The 23,114-nt window shown below is 44.6% G+C and overlaps 1 pseudogene; it reads right to left on the reverse strand.

Annotated features, from left to right (window-relative positions):
* Positions 1 to 17,684: 17,684 nt before the first annotated feature.
* On the reverse strand, positions 17,685 to 21,765 carry LOC147114308 (protocadherin alpha-C2 pseudogene; annotated as a pseudogene).
* Positions 21,766 to 23,114: the final 1,349 nt, after the last annotated feature.

Genomic DNA, 23,114 nt, shown 5'->3' on the forward strand with positions numbered 1-23,114 from the left:
AACGCTTCGGGCTATTCTGATTTCTCCGGAGTAAAGTGCCGCAGTGAAAAGACTTAGATCAGTGGCCTCAATCAGTTCGTAGGAAAGCCGTGCGTTCTGACCGGAACCTGCATCATTAGCCATTACTTTGATGACCATGAATCCTGGATATGTTGACTGAGCATAATCCTCACTGCCCCTGAACTGTTCTGCCTTAATGGTGAAATAATAAGCAGAGCGATATCATTTGATCCAAGATAATAGCCCTCACCATGGCAGTGCTGTTCAGTGGCAGAGATCCTGCATGCTGAGCTTGGACTTTGATCTGGAAGTTCTTCAATTGCTCATAGTCTAAGCAGCGCAGTGCGTAAATGCTCACACTTTTCGCGTTTATCGTACAGCAAGCAGGCGCAGCCACCTCGTGTATCTTATTTTCCTGAATAGTATAGGAAATGTCTCCAATGTTGTCCAAATCGTCATCCAGAGCGGTAACGGGAGAAATATGCACCAGGAGTATTGTTCCCCATCAGTTACAGGTTATATGAGGATTGCGTAAAACGTGGAACGTTGTCATTGATATCACAGACGGAAACAATGATGGTTTTATTCTTAAAAAGACCGGGCGACCCAGCATCCCAGGCTGAAATTGATATGTTGTAAAGTGCAGTCGTTTCACGATCCAGTTTATCAGTGGTTACAAACTGGTAGTGATTATTCGAGGTCGTTTGAAGTTTGAATAGTATATTCATTGGAATCTTACATCGAACGTGCCCGTTCTCCCCAGAATCTCGATCCATGACACTGCATACGGCGATCAGAGGACCTGGTGCCGCATGCTCAGGGGCGATTTTAGTTATTGAGGTCAGCTTTATCTCGGGGACATTATATCATTCACGTCAATTATTTTGACGAGAACTTTGGCCTGTCCCTATTGTGGAGCGCTGTCCACAGCCTGCACCTCAAGCTCATAAGCGTCTGATTTTTCATAATCCAACAAACCTTGAACTCTAATCTCTCCGGTTTCCGCGTCCAAATTGAACAACTCCCGCAGTCTTTGCGAAATGTAACGATTAAAGGAATATTTGAGTTCTGCGTTTGCTCCTTCATCTAAATCAGCTGCGTTGACTTTGATCACCGAAGTACCTTTGGGTGTGTTTTCTAACACAGTCGTCTTGTATATTTTATGATCGAATACAGCTGTGTTGTCATTAGCGTCCGCTACTGTAACGATAATCTGAGCTGGGCCAGATCTGTGCGGGATCCCGCCGTCAACAGCCACCAAAGGATGACTGTGGTTTGCGGTTCAGGGGTTTTTCCAACAACAGTTCAGCGATTTTGTTACCATCGTTGCTTGTGTGCATTTTGAAGCCGAAATTTTCATTTGAAGTAATCTTTTAAGTGCTGAAAGTGTCTGTACCCACGCCCGGGTCATGCGCGCCCTCGAGAGTGCAGCGCGCGCCTGGTGCCGCTGACTCTGCGACCTGCAATGACAACCTACTTTTCAGGAAAATCGGTGAATTATCATTTACATCTAATAGCTCCACTTCATCCTTCAACATTTCGAAAGGGCTTTCCAATGCGAATTCCAAAGATATAGAACATGTAAACGTTTCAATGCAAAGCTGTTCCCTGCCGATTCTTTCATTAGCAAATAAAATCCCATTTTCCACCTTTACCTCGAAATATTGCTTTCCTTCATTAGAGAGCAGCTGAAACTTACGGACAGTTAATTCCTGAACGCTTTTTCTGAAATCTTCAGCGATGTTTCCAACAAAGGCACCAATCTCCAGTGCCACCGGCACAGAGTAGCAAATCTGTCTGAATACCAGGTCCAAGACATAAAGCAGGAATATAAAATACGCGCTGCCGCTGAGAGTATTCAACATTGCTCTGGATTTTACTTTGCATATATCATTATTTCGGACAATCATTTCAATCGCCGCTTTATTCCATCAAAAAAGAAATCTTTCGTTGCACCGAAATGCCAATATTAAACCCAAAAATGCACAAACGCGACCTGTGCCATCCTCCTTAACATGGCTGCACGACGTTTGCACAAACAGTGTGCCTTTCCTTTCGATTATGGTCTGCATTTCACGATGAAGGAGGGGGTAGATGTCTCACAGCGGCTCCACGCCTTATTGGTAGACAGCGACACAAAGAGCCTCAACCAATTCCTGCAGCAAGTTTTCCTTAAAGCAGGCTTATTCTTCATTTTTCATCTTCAGCTGCTTCATCAATGCCCTTCCCTCCAACATAAGGTCAGAAATGGGGATGTTCGCTGACGACTGCACAATGTTCAGCGCCACTAACAACTCCTCAGATAATGAAGCAGTCCATGCCCGCATGCAACAAGACCTGGACGACATTCAGGCTTGGGCTGATAAGTGGCAGGTAACATTCGCGCCACACAAGTACCAGGCAATGACTATATCCAACAAGCAAGAGTCTAACCACCGCCCCTTGACATTTAACAGCATTACCCTCGCCGAAACCCCACTATCAACATTCTGGGGTCTTTATTGACCAGAAACTTAAATTCACCAGCCACATAAATACTGTGGCAACCAGAGCAGGTCAGGGGCTAAATATTCTGTGGCGTGTGTCTCACCTCCTGACTCCCCAAAGCCTTTCCACCATCTACAATGCACAAGTAAGGAATGTGATGGAATACTCTCCACTTGCCTGGATGAGTGCAGCTCCAACAACACTCAAGAAGTTCGACACCATTCAGGGCAAAGCAGCCCGCTTGACTGGCACCCCATGCACCACCTTAAACATTCACTCCCTCCACCACCAGCGTACCATGGCTGCAGTGTATACATCTACAAGATGCACTGCAGCAACTCGCCAAGTGTTCTTCAGCAGCACATCCCAAACCCGCAATCTCTTCCAGCTAGAAGGACAAGGGCAGCAGGCATATGTGAATACCACCACTTCCATGTTCCCCTCCAAGTGTCACACCATCCTGACTTAGGAGTATATCTCCGATCCTTCTTCGTCATTGGGTCAAAATCTTGGAACTCCCTACCTAACAGCACTGTAGGAGTACCATCACCACACGGACTGCAGCTTTTGAAGAAAGCTGCTCACCACCACCTTCTCAAGGGCAATTAGGGATGGGCAATAAATGTCGGCCTTGCCAGCGATGCCCACAATAAAAAAATTCTTGCAAATGATGTATTATATTTAACAGTTTTCAATAAATAATCCACAGATTGTTTGCTAATCATATTTTTATATTCATTATAAAAATGCGTGTTATAAAATTCGATATGCAGAATATGATTATCTAAAATTAAAATTATTTAATTTCCAGAAAACCAACCTTAACGCACGCAAATATTAACCATATGGCACCATGACAGAACAGACCTTTGCAGGAGGGTCGTGGCTTATTATGTTATGTATGTTAAATAAATATGATTTGCACCAGTGGTATATGAATAGCAAAACATATATTTGTCTTTATTTCCAGTTATGGATGAACCACTTACATCAGCAGTGCAGTTATGCTTCAGCAACATTTTAAATATAAGTTCATAAAGATCGACGTAGTTGGCAGGTCAGCACATTTTTCTTTCGCATCCGAATCATTAGTTCAAAATTAGACCGGATTCCGGGAATTAAATCCCATTTTTTTGTATATTTTGTAGGCTAAATTGTACAAGCGTCTATAGGCGGAAAAGACCCATAGCGCAAAGTTATCACTACTTTCACGACTTTGCCAGTCTCCCTCAGAAAGGCCACAAGGATGGTCGGTGTCAGAAAGGAAAATGTCGCGTTATTTTCATATTTGATATTGCCAAGATATTGGGCTAAAGGTCAATTTTTCAGCTGCAACGGAAAGGAATCTGAGGCTATCTCTTTTATACCTCAGCTGGGAGTGCGTAATATAGGTGCCGGTTATTTGGATTGGAACCGTTGTTCATTGCGCAGTGGCAACATTTTACGCTCATCGCCTTGAGGACAGTAACTGCGAAAAATCAGGAGCTATGCCGATTGAGCTGCCCTCTGCTGGAAATACGGGAGCCTTATTGCCTTCCAAGAAGCGAGTAAAATATTGGTAATCGGATGCACGAAAATTAAAAATAAATTCCCTTTTCATTTGTTATATTGTATTATGAAAAAAAAACACCAAGATATTGCGGGAAAATTAATGTAACTTATTATTTTAGGAAAGAAAAACACACGATTATACATTCAGTAATATCTCAAGACACGATTATACGTAATAAACAAGCTTTTAAACTGCTATATCTCATCGCTATACATTACTTGGCATTTAGAAAACAAAGGTCACTGAGTGCAAATTATTTTCAGCGATGTGGGGATTTGCCTTCAACCCAATTACCCTTTTTTGTTGAATATGTTAAAAGTAAAGGTGTCCAACGATGGCAAATTAAAACATAATTTACAATAAAGCTGACATGCACTTGCAAATTATGTTAAATTATAACCTTTCTTAAACATTAAACTGTTTCCCGTTGAAGACATTGTGAAATTTTAACTATTTACTACTAAAATGACGCTATTTTCTGTCCAAATACAATTACTCTAAATGCTTGAACAAACTTAACAGCTTGTGTAAACCTCAAACCATGTTTGAATAAATTATTTTTAAAATTCTAAAATATTTTTTTTCACTATTTCTTAACTTTAACACGTTGCCTACCACCCTATATGCCCTAGTTATCCTCTGTTACTTCACGGAGTAGTTCTTCAATGCTGATATAATAATAGAACATGTTGGAAAGACGTAGAAAGTCATTTAGCATTTATAAAATAACACCTAGGGATTCAAACTTGTACCCTGCCTCCTTCATGCACAGCAGTTTATTTATTGGAGTGCAAAACCCATCTCGTCTTCCCTAGGGCGTAAGCTTCTGTCAAACTATGGCATTCACCAAGAGAAATAGCGCATTCATCCCAAACAATAACTTTATTGTCGACTCTTATTTGTCTAAAAACAACGAGAAACTCCGTTTGCACGTCGCTGGCAAGGCCAGCATTTACTGGCCATCCCTAATTGCCCTTGAGTAAATGATGGTAAGCCGCTTCCTTGAACCGCTACCGTCCGTTTGGAGAAGGCACTCCAACATTGCTGTTAGGCAATGATTTTTACTTACTGACGATAAAGGAACGGTGCTATAGTTCCAAGTAAAGATGGTGTGTGACTTGGAGGGGAACTTGCAGGTGATGGTTGTCCCATGCGCCCGATGTCCTTGACCTTCTAGGTGGTAGAGATCACGAGTTTGGGAGGTGCTGTCGAAGAAACTTTAACGAGTTGCTGCAGTATACAGGTTTGTACAGATGGTACACACTGCAGCTCCGCTGGTGGAGGGAGTGAATGTTTAAGCTACTGGATGGGGTGCCGATCAAGTGGGCAATCGTGTATAGGCTGCTGTCGACCTTCTTGAATATTGCTGGGGCCGCACTCATCCAGGCAAATGGAGAGTATTTCATCACAAACTTGAATTGTGCCCTGTACATGCTGGAAAGGATTTGGGGAATTGTGAGATGATACACTCACTGCTAAATACACAGTCTCTGACCTGCTCTTGTAGCCACGGTATTATGCGGCAAGTCCAGTAAAGTTTCTGATCGATAGTGACCCTTCAGGATGTTGACGGTGTGGGATCTGACGATGATAATGCCATTGCATATCAAGGGAACAATGTAAGACTCTCTCTTCTTGGAAATGGTCATTAGCTGGCACTTGTGTGGCATGAATGTTACTTGCCACGTATCAGCCCAAGAGTGAATGTTGTCTAGATCTTGCTGCATGTGGGAACGGACTGCATCATTATCTGAGAAGTTGTGAATGGAACTTAACACTATGCAATCATCAGCTAACATCCCCACTTCTGAAATTATGATGGAGGGGAGGTCAGTGATGAAGTAGCTGAAGATGTTTGGGCCAAGGGCACTGCCCTGAGGAACTGCTGCAGCGATGTCCTGGGCCAGAGATGATTGGCCTCCAACAAACATAACCAGCTTCCTGTGTTTTAGGTATGATTCCAGCCAGTATTGTGTCCACCCCTGATTCCCATTGACTTACACTTTATTAGGGCTCCTTGGTGCCAAACTCGATCAAATGCTGCCTTGATGTCAAGGGCATTCACTCCCAACTCACCCCTGAAATTCAGCTCTTTTGTCCATGTTTGGACCAAAGCAGAAATGAGGTCTAGCGCCGAGTGGTCCTGGTGGAACTCAAAGGGAGCATTGGTGAGCAGGTTGTTGGTAAACAAATGCCGCTTGAGAGCATTTTTGATGAAACCTTCCACCACTTTGCTGGTGATTGAGAGTAGGCTGATGCATCTGCAATTGGCCGGAGTGGATTTTTCCTACTCTTCGTGGACAGGACATACTTGGACAACTTCTAATTTGTTGGGTCTATGACAGTGTTGTAGCTGTACTAGAACAGCTTGACTAGAGCTGCAGCTAGTTTTGGAGCACATGTCTACAGCACTACAGTAGGTTTTTTGGGCCCACAGTCTTTGCTGTATCCAGTGCACTCATCCTTGTCTTCATATCACGTGGAGTGAATCGAATTGGATGAAGACTGGCATCAGTGAAATTAGGAACCTCAGGAGGAGTTCGAGATGGTTCAGCCACTAGACACTTTTGGCTGAAGATGATTATGAACGATTCAGCGTTGTCTTTTGCACTCACGTGCTGGGCTCCACCATTGTTGAGGACGGGGTAGTTCGTGGAGCCTGCGTCTCCCATTTGTTGTTTAATTTTCCATCACCATTCATGACTGAATGTGGCAGGAATGCAGAACTTTTATCTGATCTATAGGTTGCGGTATTACATAGCTCTATCTATGCTGCTCCACTCTTTAGCATGCATATCGTCCTATGTTGCAGCTTCACCTGATTGGCAAATCATTTTCAGGTACCCCTGATGCTGCTCCTGGCATGCTCATCTACAGTCCTCATTAAAGCAGGGTCGGTCACCTGGTTTGATGGTATTGGTAGAATGATGGGTATGCTGGGTCATGATGTTACAGATTGTGGGGGTATACAATTCTGCTGCTGCTGATGGCCCAACTCAGTTTTGAGTTGCTAGATCTATTCTGAAACTATTCCATTTCGCACGGTGGTAATTCCATACAACACGATTAAACATACAAGTACAGGCTACACTGTTAATATTGAGGAATTGTGTATAGAGTGAGCCGGAACTACTGTGAGCGATGTAGAGAAGCCAGTTCGGCACATAAAAGAAGTTGATACATTTTATATTAGCAGGTCAGATAGCATCTGTGCAGAGAGAAAGAAAGTTAACGTTTCAGGTCGATGATGTTTTATCAGAACTGGAAATAGTTATCGATGCAACAGCTATTAAGCAAGCACAGAGGCAGGGAAAGAGGGGGGGGAGGAAAGACAAAAGGCAAGGTCTGTAGTAGGGTAGAATGTAGGAGGGATTAGAACATAAGGAACAGGAGAAGCAGTAGGCCATTCGGCCCCTCGAGCCTGCTCTGCCATTCAATAAGATAGTCATAGAGTCATAGAGTAATACAGCACGGATAGAGGCACTTCGGCCCATCGTGTCCACGCCAGCCATCAAGCCCTGTCTAATCTAATCCCATATTCCAGCATTTGGCCCGTAGCCTTGTATGCTATGGCATTTCGAGTGCACATCCAAATGCTTCTTAAATGTTGTGAGGGTTTCTGCCTCCACAACCCTTTCAGGCAGTGAGTTCCAGACTCCAACCACCCTCTGGGTGAAAAAGTTCTTTCTCAAATCCCCTCTAAACCTCCCGCCCTTTACCTTGAATCTATGCCCCCTAGTTATTGACCCCTCTACTAAGGGAAAAAGCTCCTCAGCATCCATCCTATCTATGCCCCTCATAATTTTGTATACCTCAATCATGTCCCCCCTCAGCCTCCTCTGCTCCAAGGAAAACAAACCCAATCTGCCCAGTCTCTCTTCATAGCTGAAGCGCTCCAGCCCTGGTAACATCCTGGTGAACCTCCTCTGCACCCTCTCCAATGCGATCACATCCTTCCTGTAGTGTGGCGACCAGAACTGCACACAGTATTCCAGCTGTGGCCTAACCAGTGTTTTATACAGCTCCATCATAACCTCCTTGCTCTTATATTCAATGCCTCGGCTAATGAAGGCAAGTATCCCATATGCCTTTTTTACCACCTTATCCACCTGTTCCGCCGCCTTCAGGGATCTGTGTACTTGCACACCCAGATCCCTCTGACCCTCCGTCTTGCCTAGGGTCTTTCCATTCATTGTGTATTCCTTTGCCTTGTTAGTCCCCCCAAAGTGCATCACCTCGCACTTTTCCGGGTTAAATTCCATTTGCCACTGTTCCGCCCATCTGACCAACCCATCTATATCGTCCTGCAGACTGAGGCTACCCTCCTCACTATTTACCACCCTACCAATTTTTGTATCATCCGCGAACTTACTGATCATACCCTTTACATTCATATCCAAGTCATTAATGTAGACCACAAACAGCAAGGGACCCAGCACCGATCCCTGTGGTACCCCACTGGCCACAGGCTTCCAGTCACAAAAACAACCTTCGACCATCACCCTCTGCCTTCTGCCACTAAGCCAGTTTTGTATCCAATGTGCCAAGGCACCCTGGATTCCATGGGCTCTTACCTTCTTGACCAGTCTCCTGTGCGGGACTTTATCGAAGGCCTTACTGAAATCCATGTATACCACATCCACTGCGTTACCCTCATCCACACACCTAGTCACCCCCTCAAAAAATTCAATCAAATTAGTCAGACATGATCTTCCCTTGACAAAGCCATGTTGACTATCCCTGATTAATCCTTGCCTCTCCAAGTGGAGACAAATTTTGTCCCTCAGGATTTTTTCCAATAATTTTCCTACCACTGATGTTAGGCTCACTGGCCTGTAGTTCCCCGGTTTTTCCCTACTACCCTTCTTGAATAATGGTACTACATTAGCGGTTCTCCAGTCCTCTGGCACATCCCCTGTGGCCAGAGAGGTCCTGAATATATGCGTTAGAGCCCCCGCAATCTCCTCCTTTGCCTCGCACAGCAGCCTGGGATACATTTCATCCGGGCCTGGGGATTTATCCATTTTTAGGCCAGCTAAAACCGCCAATACCTCCTCCCTCTCGATGTTAATATGTTCGAGCATATCACAGTCCCCCCGCCCTATTTCTATGTCTACATCGTCCTTCTCCATAGTGAAAACAGATGCAAAAAATTCATTTAGAACCCCTCCTACATCTTCCGGCTCCACACACAGATTGCCACTTTTGTCCCTAATGGGCACTATTTTTTCCCTAGTTATCCTCTTACCCTTAATATACTTATAAAACATCTTCGGATTTTCCTTTATTTTGCTCGCCAGTGTTATTTCATGGCCCCTCCTTGATCTCCTAATTTCTTTTTTAAGTATCCCCCTGCACTTTTTGTACTCCTCTAGGGCTTCCTCCGTCTTTAGCCTTTTGTATCTACCAAAAGCCCTCCTTTTTTTCCTAATCCATTCTCGTATATCCCCTGACATCCAAGGTTCCCTGTGGTTTTTGGAACTACCCTTGACCTTTACGGGAACATGTTGCCATTGTATGATCTCAATCTCCCTTCTGAAAGCCTCCCATTGCTCCGATGCGGATTTTCCTACAAATAGCTGATCCCAGTCCATTTTGGCCAGATCCTGCCTTATCCTATTAAAATCGGCTTTCCCCCAATTTAGAACCTTTATTTCCGGCCCATCCCTGTCCTTTTCCATGACCACCTTAAATCTTACCATATTATGGTCACTATCACCAAAGTGCTCACCTACTAGCACTTTTTCCACTTGGCCGGCCACATTCCCTAGAATTAGGTCCAGTACCGCCCCCTCTCTTGTAGGACTTTCTACATGCTGGCTCAAAAAGCTCTCCTGGATGCACTTTAAGAATTCTACACCCTCTGAGCCTTTCACACTCTGACTATCCCAGTTAATATTGGGGAAGTTGAAATCCCCCATTATTATTACCCTATTATTTGCACATTTCTCTGAGATTTGCCTACATATCTGTTCCTCTATCTCCCCCTGACTTTTTGGAGGCCTATAGTACACTCCCAGCAAAGTGCTTGCCCCCTTTTTCTTTTTAAGCTCCACCCATATGGCCTCATTAGAGGACCCTGCTAATATATCATCCCTCCTTACTGCAGTAATTGACTCCTTAATTAATATTGCGACACCCCCTCCTCTTATACCTCCCCCTCTGTCTCGCCTGAGGATTCTGTAACCCGGAATATTGAGCTGCCAGTCTTGCCCTTCCCTCAACCATGTCTCCATGATAGCAACAATATCATTCTCCCATGTGTTTATCAACACCTTCAGTTCATCCACCTTATTTGCAAGACTCCTTGCATTAAAATAGATGCCATCCAGCCTTGCCCTTATATATTTGCCCTGTCTACCAAGCTGACTTGTTTCTTTCTCTATAATTGGCAGCACATCCCCCCCTATTTCAGCTCCCCTCTGTATCCCATCCCCCTGCCAAGTTAGTTTAAACCCCCCCCAACAGTGCTAGCAAACCGCCCCGCAAGGATATTTGTCCCGCTCTGGTTCAGGTGCAACCTGTCCGACTTGTACAAGTCCCACCTTTCCCAGAAGCAGGCCCAGTGATCCAGGAAAGTAAAACCCTCCCCCCTACACCAACTCTTTAGCCACGCATTCATCTGCTCTATCCTCCCATTCCTATACTTACTAGCACGTGGCACTGGGAGTAATCCAGAGATTACAACCTTTGAGGTCCTGCTCTTTAATCTGTTACCTAGCTCCCTAAATTCTTGATGCAGGACCTCATCCCTCTTTTTACCTATGTCGTTGGTACCAATGTGGACCACGACCACTGGCTGTTCACCCTCCCCCTCCAGAATGCCCTGCAGCTGCTCAGTGACATCCTTGACCCTGGCACCAGGGAGGCAACAAACCATCCTGGATTCACGTCTACGGCCACAGAAACGCCTATCTGTTCCCCTTCCTATAGAATCCCCTACCACTATTGCTCTCCCACTCTTTTTCCCCCCTTCCTGGGCAGCAGGAGCACCCCCAGTGCCAGGAAGTTGGCTGCTGCTGCCTTCCCCTGGTGAGTCATCCCCCTCAACAGTATCCAAAGCGGTATACTTGTTTGAAAGGGGGATGTCCGCAGGGGTTCCCTGCACTACCTGCCTGCCTTTGTTGCTCCGCCTGATGGTCACCCCCTGTGCTGCCCTACCCTGAGGCGTGAACAACTCACTAAACGTGCTATCCACGAGCCTCTCAGCATCGCGCATGTTCCAAAATTCATCCATCCGCAGCTCGAGCGCCGCAATGCGGTCTGCAAGTAGCTGCAGCTGGATGCATTTCCTGCACACATGGTCGCCAGGGACACTGGCAGCATCCCTGATTTCCCACATGGAGGAAGAGGAGCAGAACACGGGTCTGAGCTCTCCTGCCATGACTTACTCCTTTAATTAATTTAAAATTTATTCAATACCCCAGTTACAGGTATACTCTAGGGCGCTTTATTTACCAACTGTCCCCACTACACCAGAGACCCTAGAAATTTAACACCACAGAAATCAAGCTTGTATTGAAAAGAGAGAAATACTCACCAACCAATCACTTACCTGATCCCTAGTGACGTCACACACTGATTACTTTTTACCTCTCTCCTCTGCTGTTGATTTGGTATGCCTCTGCCTTGGCGCCAGTTTTTAAGCCGGGCTCACCTCCTCCGCTGCTGCTCTCCCCCGAACTGGTCGGGCCTCTGCCTTGGCGCCGGTTTTTAAGCCGGGCTCACCTCCTCTGCTGCTGCTCTCCCCCGAACTGGTCGGGCCTCTGCCTTGGCGCCGGTTTTTAAGCCGGGCTCCTCCTCCGCTGCTGCTCTCCCCCGAATTGGTCGGGCCTCTGCCTTGGCGCCGGTTTTTAAGCCGGGCTCCTCGTCCGCTGCTGCTCTCCCCCGAACTGGTCAGGCCTCTGCCTTGGCGCCGGTTTTTAAGCCAGGCTCCTCCTCCGCTGCTGCTCTCCCCCGAACTGGTCGGGCCTCTGCCTTGGCGCCGGTTTTTAAGCCGGGCTCACATCCTCCGCTGCTGCTCTCCCCCGAACTGGTCGGGCCTCTGCCTTGGCGCCGGTTTATAAGCCGGGCTCCTCCTCCGCTGCTGCTCTCCCCCGAACTGGTCGGGCCTCTGCCTTGGCGCCGGTTTTTAAGCCGGGCTCCTCCTCCGCTGCTGCTCTCCCCCGAACTGGTCGGGCCTCTGCCTTGGCGCCGGTTTTTAAGCCGCGCTCCTCCTCCGCTGCTGCTCTCCCCCGAACTGGTCGGGCCTCATGGCTGATCTTTTGCCTCAACTCCACCTTCATGCCCGTTCCTTGTATTCCTTGATTCCCTAAATATCCACGCATATATTGATCTCTGGCTTGAATATACTCAACGACTGTGCCTCCACAGCCCTCTGTGGTAGAGAATTCCAAAGATTCACCAACCTCTGTGTGGTGAATTGTCTCCTAATCTCAGTCCTAATGGCCGAACCCTTATTCTGAGACTGTGACCCTTGGTTCACAACACCCCAGCCAGGTGAATAATCCTCCCTGCATCTACCCTGTCAAGCCCTGTAAAAATTTAGTATGTTTCATTCAGATCATCTCTCATTCCTCTAAACTCTAGAGAGTATAGGCCTAGTCTACTCAATTTCTCCTCATAGGAAAATCCCCCATCCCAGGAATCAGTCTGGTGAAGCTTCGTTGCACTCCCTCTACGGCAAGTATATCCCTCATTAGGTAAGGATAACAAAACTATACACAATACTCCAGGTGTGGTCTCACCAGTGCCCTATATAATTGCAGTAAGACGGCTTTACTCTTATAATCAAATCCTCTTGTAAGAAAGGCCAACATACCATTTGTTTTCTTAATTTCTTGCTACACCTGCATGTTAACTTTCAGTGATTCGTGCACAAGGACCCCAGACCCCTTTGAACGACAACAGTTCTCAATCTCTCACCATTTAAAAAATACTCTGCTTTTCTATTTTTCCTGCCAAAGTGGATAATTTCACATTTCTCCACATTATATTACATTTGCCATGTTCTTGCCCACTCACTTAGACTACCTATATACCCGTGAAGCCTTTTTGCCACCTCCTAACAACTTACATTCCCACCAAGCGTTGTATCATCAGCAAGCTATTTAATTATTAAATAATTATTAAATAACTAAAGTGATGACGGTACAGGCAAAAGGGTATGGTAATGGGATAAGTAAAGAAAGAAAAGATGGGTCTAGAGGAGCGTTAACTGGCAACAGCAGAATCATTACCAACAGCTGCTATAGGAAAAAATGTGTGTGGTGGTTACGCTCTAAAATTGTTGAACTCAATGTTGAGTCCGGAAGGATTCAAAGTACTTAAACGAAAGATATGGAGCTGTTCCTAGAGCTTCCATTGAGCTTCATTTGAACAGTGTAGGAGGTCAAGGATAGAGAGGTCAGAGTGGGAGTAGGGCACATAAATAGAATTACAGGTGACCGGAAGCTCAGTGTCATGCTTGTGGACTAAACGAAGCTGTTCAGCCAAGTGATCACCCAATCTGCTTTTGGCCTCTCCAATGTAGAGGAGATAGCATTGTGAGCAGCGAATACAGTTTATTAAATGGAAAAATGTACAAGTAAATCGCTGTTTCACCTGGAAGGTGTGTTTGGGGCCGTGGAATTTGGGATGGGAGGAGTAAAAGGGCAGGTGTTACATCTCCTGTGATTGCACAGAATGGTGCAGAGGGAAGGGGAGGGGGTTTTGTGGGTGATTGAAGATTGGATAAGTGTGCCACTGTCCCTTCGGAATGCTGGGGAGGGGCCTGAAACGTAACATTTGTTTCTCTCTTCTGAGATGCTGCCTGACCTGATGAGTGTTTCCAGCATTTTCAGTGATTAGTGAACTCTGCTTATTCCCTTTTTGCAGCCCTTTATATTTCCTTTGTATTCCTTTGTTGCTTTCTATATTTCTACAACATGCCACCGCTTGCTTAATGGCAATTAAGGATGGACAATAAATGTTGGCGTTGCCAGCGAAGCCAACATCCAAAGATCGAATAAATAAAACTCTGCTGGATTACCATATTTTTCTGTTTGTGTCAGCCATTTCCTTTAACTTTATGTGTCACCTAACCTCATATGTTGAACACGAATGCTTGACTACACAAGAGTAACTTCTGTTGGTCAACGCACTTTATTTGTTCACAATAACAATTGTCCAAGAGCAAATGTATGGCTATCATTCATATTGGGACATCAAAGGACCATAGAGGTTCACTGCACATAAAAAGGTCCTTGAGTCAATTGCGTATGTCTGGTAGATTTACTTTCAATCCAAAATTAATCCAATTGCCCTCCTTGTCCCATGTGGGATTGATTTGATTTAATTTAATTGCAATGAATTACAGGGTAAGTCATGGCAGGACAGCCCGGTGCCATGGTATGCTCCTCCTGCGCTATGTGGGAACTCAGGGACACTTCCTGTGTCCCTGACAACTATGTGTGCAGGAAGTGTGTCCAGCTGCAGCTACTGGCAGACCGCATTGTGGCGCTGGAGCTGTGATTGGATTCATACTGGACCATTCACGAGGCTGAGGACATCGTGAATAGCACGTTTGATCAGTTGGTCACACCGCAGGCAAAGGTTGGACAGGCAGAAAGGGAATGGGTGACCAACAGACAGAGTACTAGGCACAGGCAGGTAGTGCAGGGGTCCCCTGTGGACATCCCCCTCTCAAAAAGTTACATCACTTTGAGTACTGTTGGGGGCGATGGCTTACCAGAGGAAGGCAGCAGCAGCCAACTTCCTGGCACCAGGGGTGGCTCTGCTGCACAGGACGGGAGGAAAAAGAAGGGTAGATCTATAGTAATAGGGGATTCTATTGTAAGGGGAAAAGATAGGTGGTTCTGCAGCCGCAAACGACACTGCAGGATATCTGTTGCCTCCCTGGTGCAAGGGCCAAGGATGTCTCAGAGCGGCTGAAGAACATCTTGGAAGGGGAGGGTGAACAGTCAGCTGTCGTGGTGCATATAGGTACCAACGATATAGGTAAAAAGCGGGATGAACTCCTAAAAGCAGAATATACGGAGTTCGGAGGTAAATTAAAAAATAGGTCCTCAAAGGTAGTAATCTCAGGATTGCTACCAGTGCCACGTGCTAGTCACAGTAGAAATAGAAGGATAGTTCAGATGAATACGTGGCTAGAGGAATGGCGCAAGGGGTAGGGATTCAAATTTGTGGGACATTGGAACCGGTTCTGCGGGAGGTGGGACCAGTTCAAACCGGACAGTTTGCACCTGGGCAGGGCCGGGACCAATGTCCTAGCGGGAGTGTTTGCTAGTGCTCTGGGGGAGGGTTTAAACTAAAATGGCTGGCAGTTGGGAACCTGAGCAAGTGGACAGAGGAAAGGGAAACAAGGATAAAAGCAAAAGATAGAAAGGAGAAAAACAAAAGTGGCAGTCAGAGAAACCAACAGTTTAAATCAAACATGGCCACAGTAAATAATAATTCTAATAGGTGTAAGAGCGTTCAAAAAAAAGTTTGAAGGCTTTGTGTCTTAATGCGAGGAGCATTCGTAATAAGGTGGATGAATTAGCTGTGCAAATAGAGGTAAACGAATATGATTTGATTGGGGTTACGGAAACATGGCTCCAGGGTGGTCAACGCTCGGAACTCAACATCCAGGGGTATTCAATATTCAGGAAAGATAGGTAAAAAGGAAAGGGAGGTGGGGTAGCATTGCTGGTTAAAGAAGGGATTAACACAATTGTAAGGAAGGATATTAGCTCTGATGATGTGGAACCTGTATGGGTAGAACTGAGAAATACCAAGGGGCAGTAGACGTTAGTGGGAGTGGTATATAGACCTCCAAACAGTAATGCAGAGGTTGGGGATGGAATTAAAAGGGAAATTAGAGAAGCATGCAATAAGGGCACAGCAGTCATCATGGGTGACTTTAATCTACATTTAGATTGGGCTAACCTAATTAGTAACAATACTGTGGAGGAGGAATTCCTGGCGTGTTTAAGGGATGGTTTCCTGGACCAATATGTCGAGGAACCAACCAGAGATCAGGCCATCTTAGACTGAGTATTATGTAATGAGAAAGGATTAATTAGCAATCTTGTTTTACGAGGCCCCTTGGGTCGGAGCGATCATAATATGATCGAATTCTTCATTAAGATGGAGACTGAACTCAGAGACTAGGGTCCTAAATTTAAATAAAGGAAACTATGATGGTCTGAGGCACGAGTTGGGTAGGATTGAGTGGGGTTGGATAGGTTGACGGTGGATAGGCAATGGCAAACATTCAAAGACCACATGGATGAACTACAGAATTTGTTCATCCCAGTTTGGCATAAACATAAAACAAAAAAGGTGACTCAACCGTGGGTAACAAGGGAAATTAGGGATAGCACAAGATCCAAGGAGAGGACATATAAATTGGCCAGAAAAAGCAGTAAGCCTGAGGATTGGGAGCAGTTTAGCATTCAACAAAGGAGGACAAAGGGATTAATTAAGAAAGGGAAAATAGAATATGAGAGTAAGCTTGCAAGGAACATAAAAACTGACTGTAAAAGCTTTCATAGATATGTGAAGAGCAAAAGATTGGTGAAGTGAAGCGTAGGTCCCTTGCAGTCAGAATCAGGGGAATTTATAATGGGGAACAAAGAATTGGCAGACCAATTAAATACATATTTTTGTTCTGTCTTCACAAAGGAGGACCCAAATAACCTCCCAGAGATGTCGGGGAACATAGGGTCTGATGAAAGGGAGGAACTGAAATAAATCAATATTTGTAGGGAAATGGTGTTCGGAAAATTGATGGGATTGAAGGCCGATAAATCGCCAAGGCCTGATAACCTACATCCTAGGGTGCTTAAGGAAGTGGCCCTAGAAATAGTTGATGCTTTGCTGATCATCTTCCAGCATTCGATGGAATCTGGAACAGTACCCATGGATTGGAGGCTAGCTAATGTAACCCCACTATTCAAAAAAGGTGGTAGAGTGAAAACGGGGATTTACAGACTGGTAAGCCTGACATTGGTAGTGGGGAAAATGCTAGAGTCCATTATAAAAGATGTAATAGCAGAGCACCTGGAAAACAGTGACAGATTCGGACAAAGTCAACATGGATTTACAAAAGGTAAATCGTGCTTGACTAATCTACTGGAATTTTTTGAGGATGTAACTGGTAAAATAGATAAGGGAGAACCAGTGGAAGTGGTGTATTTGGACTTTCAGAGGGCTTTCGATAAAGTCCTGCATAAGAGATTAGCGTGTGAAGTTAAGGCACATGGGATTGGGGGCAAGGTATTGACTTGAATAGAGAACTGGTTGGCAGACAGAAAGCAAAGAGTTGGAATAAACGGGTCTTTTTGCGAGTGGCAGTCAGTGACTAGTGGGGTTCCACAGGGATCGGTCCTTGGGCCCCAGCTATTCACAATATATATTAATGATCTAGACAAGGGAACTAGATGTAATAACTCCAAATTTGCAGACGACACAAAGCTGGGTGGTCGTGTGTGCTGTGAGGATGATGCTGAATAACTTCAGGATGATTTGGACAGGTTGGGGGATTGGGCAAAATCATGGCAGGTGTAATAAAACGCGGATAAATGCGAGGTTATCCACTTTGGTGGCAAAAACAGGAAGGCAGATTATTATCTGATTGGCAATAGATTGGGAGAAGGGGAAGTGCAACGAGACCTGGGTGTCCTTGTGCATCAGTCGCTGAAGGTAAGCATGCAGGTGCAGCAGTCGGTTAAGAAGGCAATTGGCATGTTGGCCTTTGTAGCGAGAGGGTTTGAGTACAGGAACATGGATGTCTTGCTGCAGTTATACAGGGCCTTGGTGAGACCACATCTTGAGTATTGTGTGCCGTTTTGGTCGCCTTATGTGAGGAAGGATGCTCTTGCCATGGAAGGAGTTCAGCGAAGATTCACCAGGCTGATACCTGGGATGGCAGGAATGACGTATGAGGAGAGATTGGGTCGATTGGGCTTGTACTCGCTGGAGTTTAGAAGAATGAGTGAGGATCTCGTTGAAGCTTATAACATTATGACAGGACTGGACAGACTAGATGCAGGAGGGATGTTCCCGATGGTCGGGGAGTCCAGAACCAGGGGTCACAGTCTAAGGATAAGGGGCAGGCCATTTAGGACAGAAATGAGGAGGAATTTCTTCACCCAGAGAGTGGTGAACCTGTGGAATTCTGTACCACAGAAGGCAGTAGAGGCCAATACATGAAATATATTCAAGAAGGAGTTGGATATATTTCTTAAGGCTAAAGGGATCAAGGGGTATGGGGAGAAATCAGGGACTGGGTACTGAATTTGGATGATCAGCCATGATCGCATTGAATGGTGGAGCAGGATCGAGGGGCCGAATGACCTACACCCGCTCCTATCTTCCATGTTTCTATGTAAATAGCCCTGCATTTCCTCTGCTGCAAATGTTAATCCGCTTGTCCGTTTAAAGAATGATTGGTCTCTGTCTCAGCTACTTCCACTAGCAAATAATTCCATGCTCTAACAACTCGAATTATAATATTCCGTCTTGCTTCTCCTCAATGTATCATTATTGTTGGAAACATAAACAACTGCTTCGAGAGGGTGTAACGACACCGTATCATGTCATTAAAATCGAGCACAAGTGTCAATGTATGATTACCCCAACTTGCAGTAATCTCGAGTGCAAAGCTATTATCACAATTGATTAATTTTCTCCTGATTCTAAGATTAATGCAACGCGATTATCTACTCAATGTTGTAGCGAAACGGAATGTAAGGAGTTTACATACAATGGGCGAGATTTAAATGAACGTTGATACAATAGAAATAAGTTGTATTCACAATCAAATGTGAAACGAAATTTTTATTGAGTTATATTATCTGCGGGAACTGCTGCTATGGGATGATGCTTTACAATTATTGGTTAAATTTTGCTTTCTGTTAGAACTGATAAAAACTGGAAACCGGTAAGTTATTCAAGGAATTGTAAACGTATTACTCAGGGATTCACAAAAGTGGCAAATTTAGACAGACATTGCTATTATTGTCCTCACTGTACACGTCAATTCCCGCGGTAAATGATTAACATACAGAAAACGCACTCTTGAATTGTACTGCGTAATATATCAGGGTCTTTGGGAAGTGCATTAGCCATCAGCCACAGTATACGATTGCTGCCTCGATTCCTTTCGCACACTGCAGTCACCAACACTGTCGTCACTTAAAGGTAAGGAAGGATGGCAGGACTTTAGAAACAAAAAATCACTCTTGGATGATTCCGGGGATAAACGAACCGTGTAACGATAAGTTTCGGAAACAGGGAGAGTTTGAGCAGCTCCATAATAATTTAAAGATCCGTTTGGTGCAGGTCTCTGATTAAAGATATCATTCGAATTCCGTCGCATACAACAACAGTAAATTGTAGGGCTGTGGTAACGAATATTATTTCGGTCTTGTTTACACTTCAGGAAGACCAGCAAGATTATTGTAACAAGAAAGATGAGGCTCGTTGATCCAAAAATTATTATCAAATACATATTTAGATCCGATAAATATTCAGCGTGCCTGGGATGGTCTATACGTTCAGAAAGTTTTTCAGTACTGTTCGCCGGGATTGAAAAGAGGATTGTGACCGTGCTTGACAAACTCGGTTGTCCATTGTCTTTCACCAAGACCACCACTCTTTGTTTAGTAGCGTCTTGTTCCTTAAACCATCGGGTTGTTCTGATTTCTCCGGAGTAAAGACCCACAGTGAAGAGACTCCGATCAGTGGCTTCAATCAGTTTATAGGAAAGCCGTGCATTCTGACCGGAATCTGCATCATTAGCTATTACCTTGTTCACCAAGTATCCTGGAGATATTGAGTGGAGAACTATCTCCAGTGCCGCTGAACTGTTCCACGTTAATGGTGAAATAACACGTGGAGCATTGTCGTTTTGATCCAAAATAATAATGCTGACCATAGCAGAGCTGCTCAGCCGGGGAGATCCAGCATCCTGAGCTTGAACTTTGATCTGGAAATTCTTCAGTTGTTCATAGTCAAAGGAGCGCAGCGCGTAAATGCTCCCACTTTTCGAGTTAATAGTAAAGTAAGCAGGAGCAGGCACATCTTGTATCTGATTCTCCAGAATAGAATAGGAGACGTCCCCATTCTTGTTTAAATCCGGATCCAGAGCGGTAACAGAAAAGATAGATGCACCAGGAGTATTGTTCTCCATCAGATACACGTTATATGAAGACTGCGTAAACCCCGGAACGTTGTCATTTATATCAGAAACATAAACCACGATGGTTTTGTTCGAAGAAAGGGAGGGTGACCCTGCATCCCTGGCAGAAATGGAGATGTTGTAAAGTGCGGTCGTTTCACGATCCAGTATATCAGTGGTTAACAACTTGTAGTGATTATTGGAGGTCGTTTCAAGCTTGAATGGCACATTCATTGCAATCTGACATCGAACGTGCCCGTTCTCCTCAGAATCTCGATCTGTGACACTGAATACAGCGATCAGAGAACCCGGTGTCGCATTCTCGGGTATCCTTTTGGTTACTGAGGTCAGCTTTATCTCGGGGGCATTATCATTCACATCAACTATTCTGACGTGTACTTTGGCATGTCCCACGTTTGGAGCACTGTCCACAGCCTGAACCGCAAGTTCATACATTTCTGATTTTTCAAAATCCAGTAAACCCTGAACTCTGATCTCTCCGGATTCCGCGTCCAACTTGAACAACTCGCGCACTCTTTCTGAAGCGTAATTGCTGAAGGAATATTTGAACTCCGCGTTGGCACCTTCGTCTAAATCAGCTGCGTGTAGTTTGATCATCAGAGTACCCTTGGGTATGTTTTCTAACACACTCGTCCTATATATTTCATGATCGAATACAGGCGCGTTATCATTGACGTCCGCCACAGTAATGATAATCTGAGCTGTGCCAGACCTTTGCGGTATCCCACCATCAACAGCCGTCAATACCAGCTCAAAGGATGATTTATGTTCGCGGTCTAAGGGTTTCTCCAAGAACAGATCAGCGATTTTGCGACCATCGTTTGTTGTCTGCATTTTGAGGCCGAAGTGCTCATTTGAACTAATCTGGTAAGTGCTGACAGTGTTTGTTCCAACGTCCTGGTCATGCGCGAACTCGAGAGGGAAGCGCGCTCCTGGTGCAACTGACTCAGCGATCTGCAATGACAATCTACTTTTCTGGAAAATCGGTGAATTATCATTTATGTCCAATATCTCCACTTCAAGAGAATATACCTCAAAAGGATTTTCCGCGGTTAATTCTAAAGACATGGAACAAGTAGAGCTTTCCATACAAAGCTTCTCCCTGTCGATTCTTTCATTAACAAATAACATCCCAGTTTCCATATTTACCTCGAAATATTGCTTTCCATCATCGGAGAGCAGCTGAAAAGTCCGAGCTGTTAATTCCCGAAAGTTTATCCTTAAATCTTCAGCGATGTTTCCAACAAGGGCACCAATCTCCAGTTCCTCGGGAACAGAGTAGCGAATTCGTCCGAAAACCGGTTCCGAGACACAAAGCAGCAACAAAATACACGCCCCTCCGCTGAATGTATTCGCCATTCCTCTGAATTATATTCGACGTATTTCCGAGCGTCTGACAATCGTTTCAATCGCCAGTTTATCGCACCATAAAATACGACTTTTCTTGCTTCGAAATGCCGATATTAAATCCAAAAATGCACAAAAGTGACCCAAGCAATGTTTCTAAACATGGCTGCAGCGCGTAAACGAAGGCACTGTGTCCCTTTCCCTGCGATTCTGCGCTGCATTTGATGATGAGGGAGGAGGTAGATCTCTTACAGTGTCTCAGCTCCTTATTGGTAGACAGCGACACAAAGAGTCTGAACCAACAACTGCACCAAACTATTCTTAAAGCAGGCTCGTTTTGCATTATTTTATATTTAAAAGTGCTCAACAAAAAATCGCGTACATGCATTCTAATCATATTTTTATATTTTTATTTATCAACAATACATTTTGTTTGCAAACCGATATGTAATAATTGCTTATAATGAATAACCATTATTTAAGTTGCAGAAAATCAACTTAAACGCGCGTTAACATTTCCTCACGGGGCTCCACCAAAGACTTCTGTTTATGGCAGTTTATTATTAATTTATTTTAAAAATAACATTGAAAATTTGATTGAACAGTGTAATTTAGTAGTGTCTTTTGTGATTTCATTGATCTTCATGGTTGAGTCCTTGCAAATTAAATGCCAGCTTCAGATTCCCGGATGACATTGCTGAATTCCAAACGTATGGAAAGATCAGATATCTGCTGGTGGGCCGTGCGTCATTATCATACGTGTGGAGAAAATGTGATCCGTAATACTGGTGCATGATATGCACAACGTATAATCACCGTCTTTTTGCCACATATGGGTGATTAATTTACAATAACAGGGCCGTTATGTCCTCAACAGCTTTTGAAATATATTTTCATCCATGGCTTGGTGGATTGGTACTTAGGCTCAATTTTCTTTCGCACCTGGCTCATTAGTCGAAAATCAGCCCGGATTCAAGGAAGGAAGTTCATTCTCTACTGCATTTTGCGAGCTAAGCCTCACAAGCATCCAGAGTCGGTAAAGAGCCACAGTGCAAAACTACCACTATTTTCGCGATTTGTTAGCCTCCCTCAGAATGTCCACAAGCAAGGTTCGCTGACAGAAACTAAAATATCGCATTATTTTCATATTTGATGTTGTTATGGAGTCCGGGCGTACGCCCATTTTTAGGCTTGAACGGAAAGAAATCTGCAGCTATCTCTTTTATACCTCAGTTGGGCGTGCGTAATGCTGGCATCAGTTATTTGAAATGGAAGCGTTCTTCATTGCGCAGTGGCAACATTTTACCCTCATCGCCTGGAGGACAGTAACTGAACAAAACCCGCGAGCTAGGAAGACAGAGCTGCCCTCTGCTGGAGATGCGAGTGCTTTACTGGCTTCCAAGTTTCGAGAAAAATATTGATAACACGGTGCAAGAAAAGGCAATATAATCCCTTTTCAATTCTTCTATTGTTATTCCGAAATTGAACAGCATGTTGCTGAGCGGAAAATATGCAACTTTAACTACCGCTTATTATTTT

This window comes from Somniosus microcephalus, chromosome 8, assembly GCF_052327205.1.
Source record: "Somniosus microcephalus isolate GS21.2 chromosome 8, FLI_Smic_1.0, whole genome shotgun sequence".
NCBI classification, from domain to species: Eukaryota; Metazoa; Chordata; class Chondrichthyes; order Squaliformes; family Somniosidae; genus Somniosus; species Somniosus microcephalus.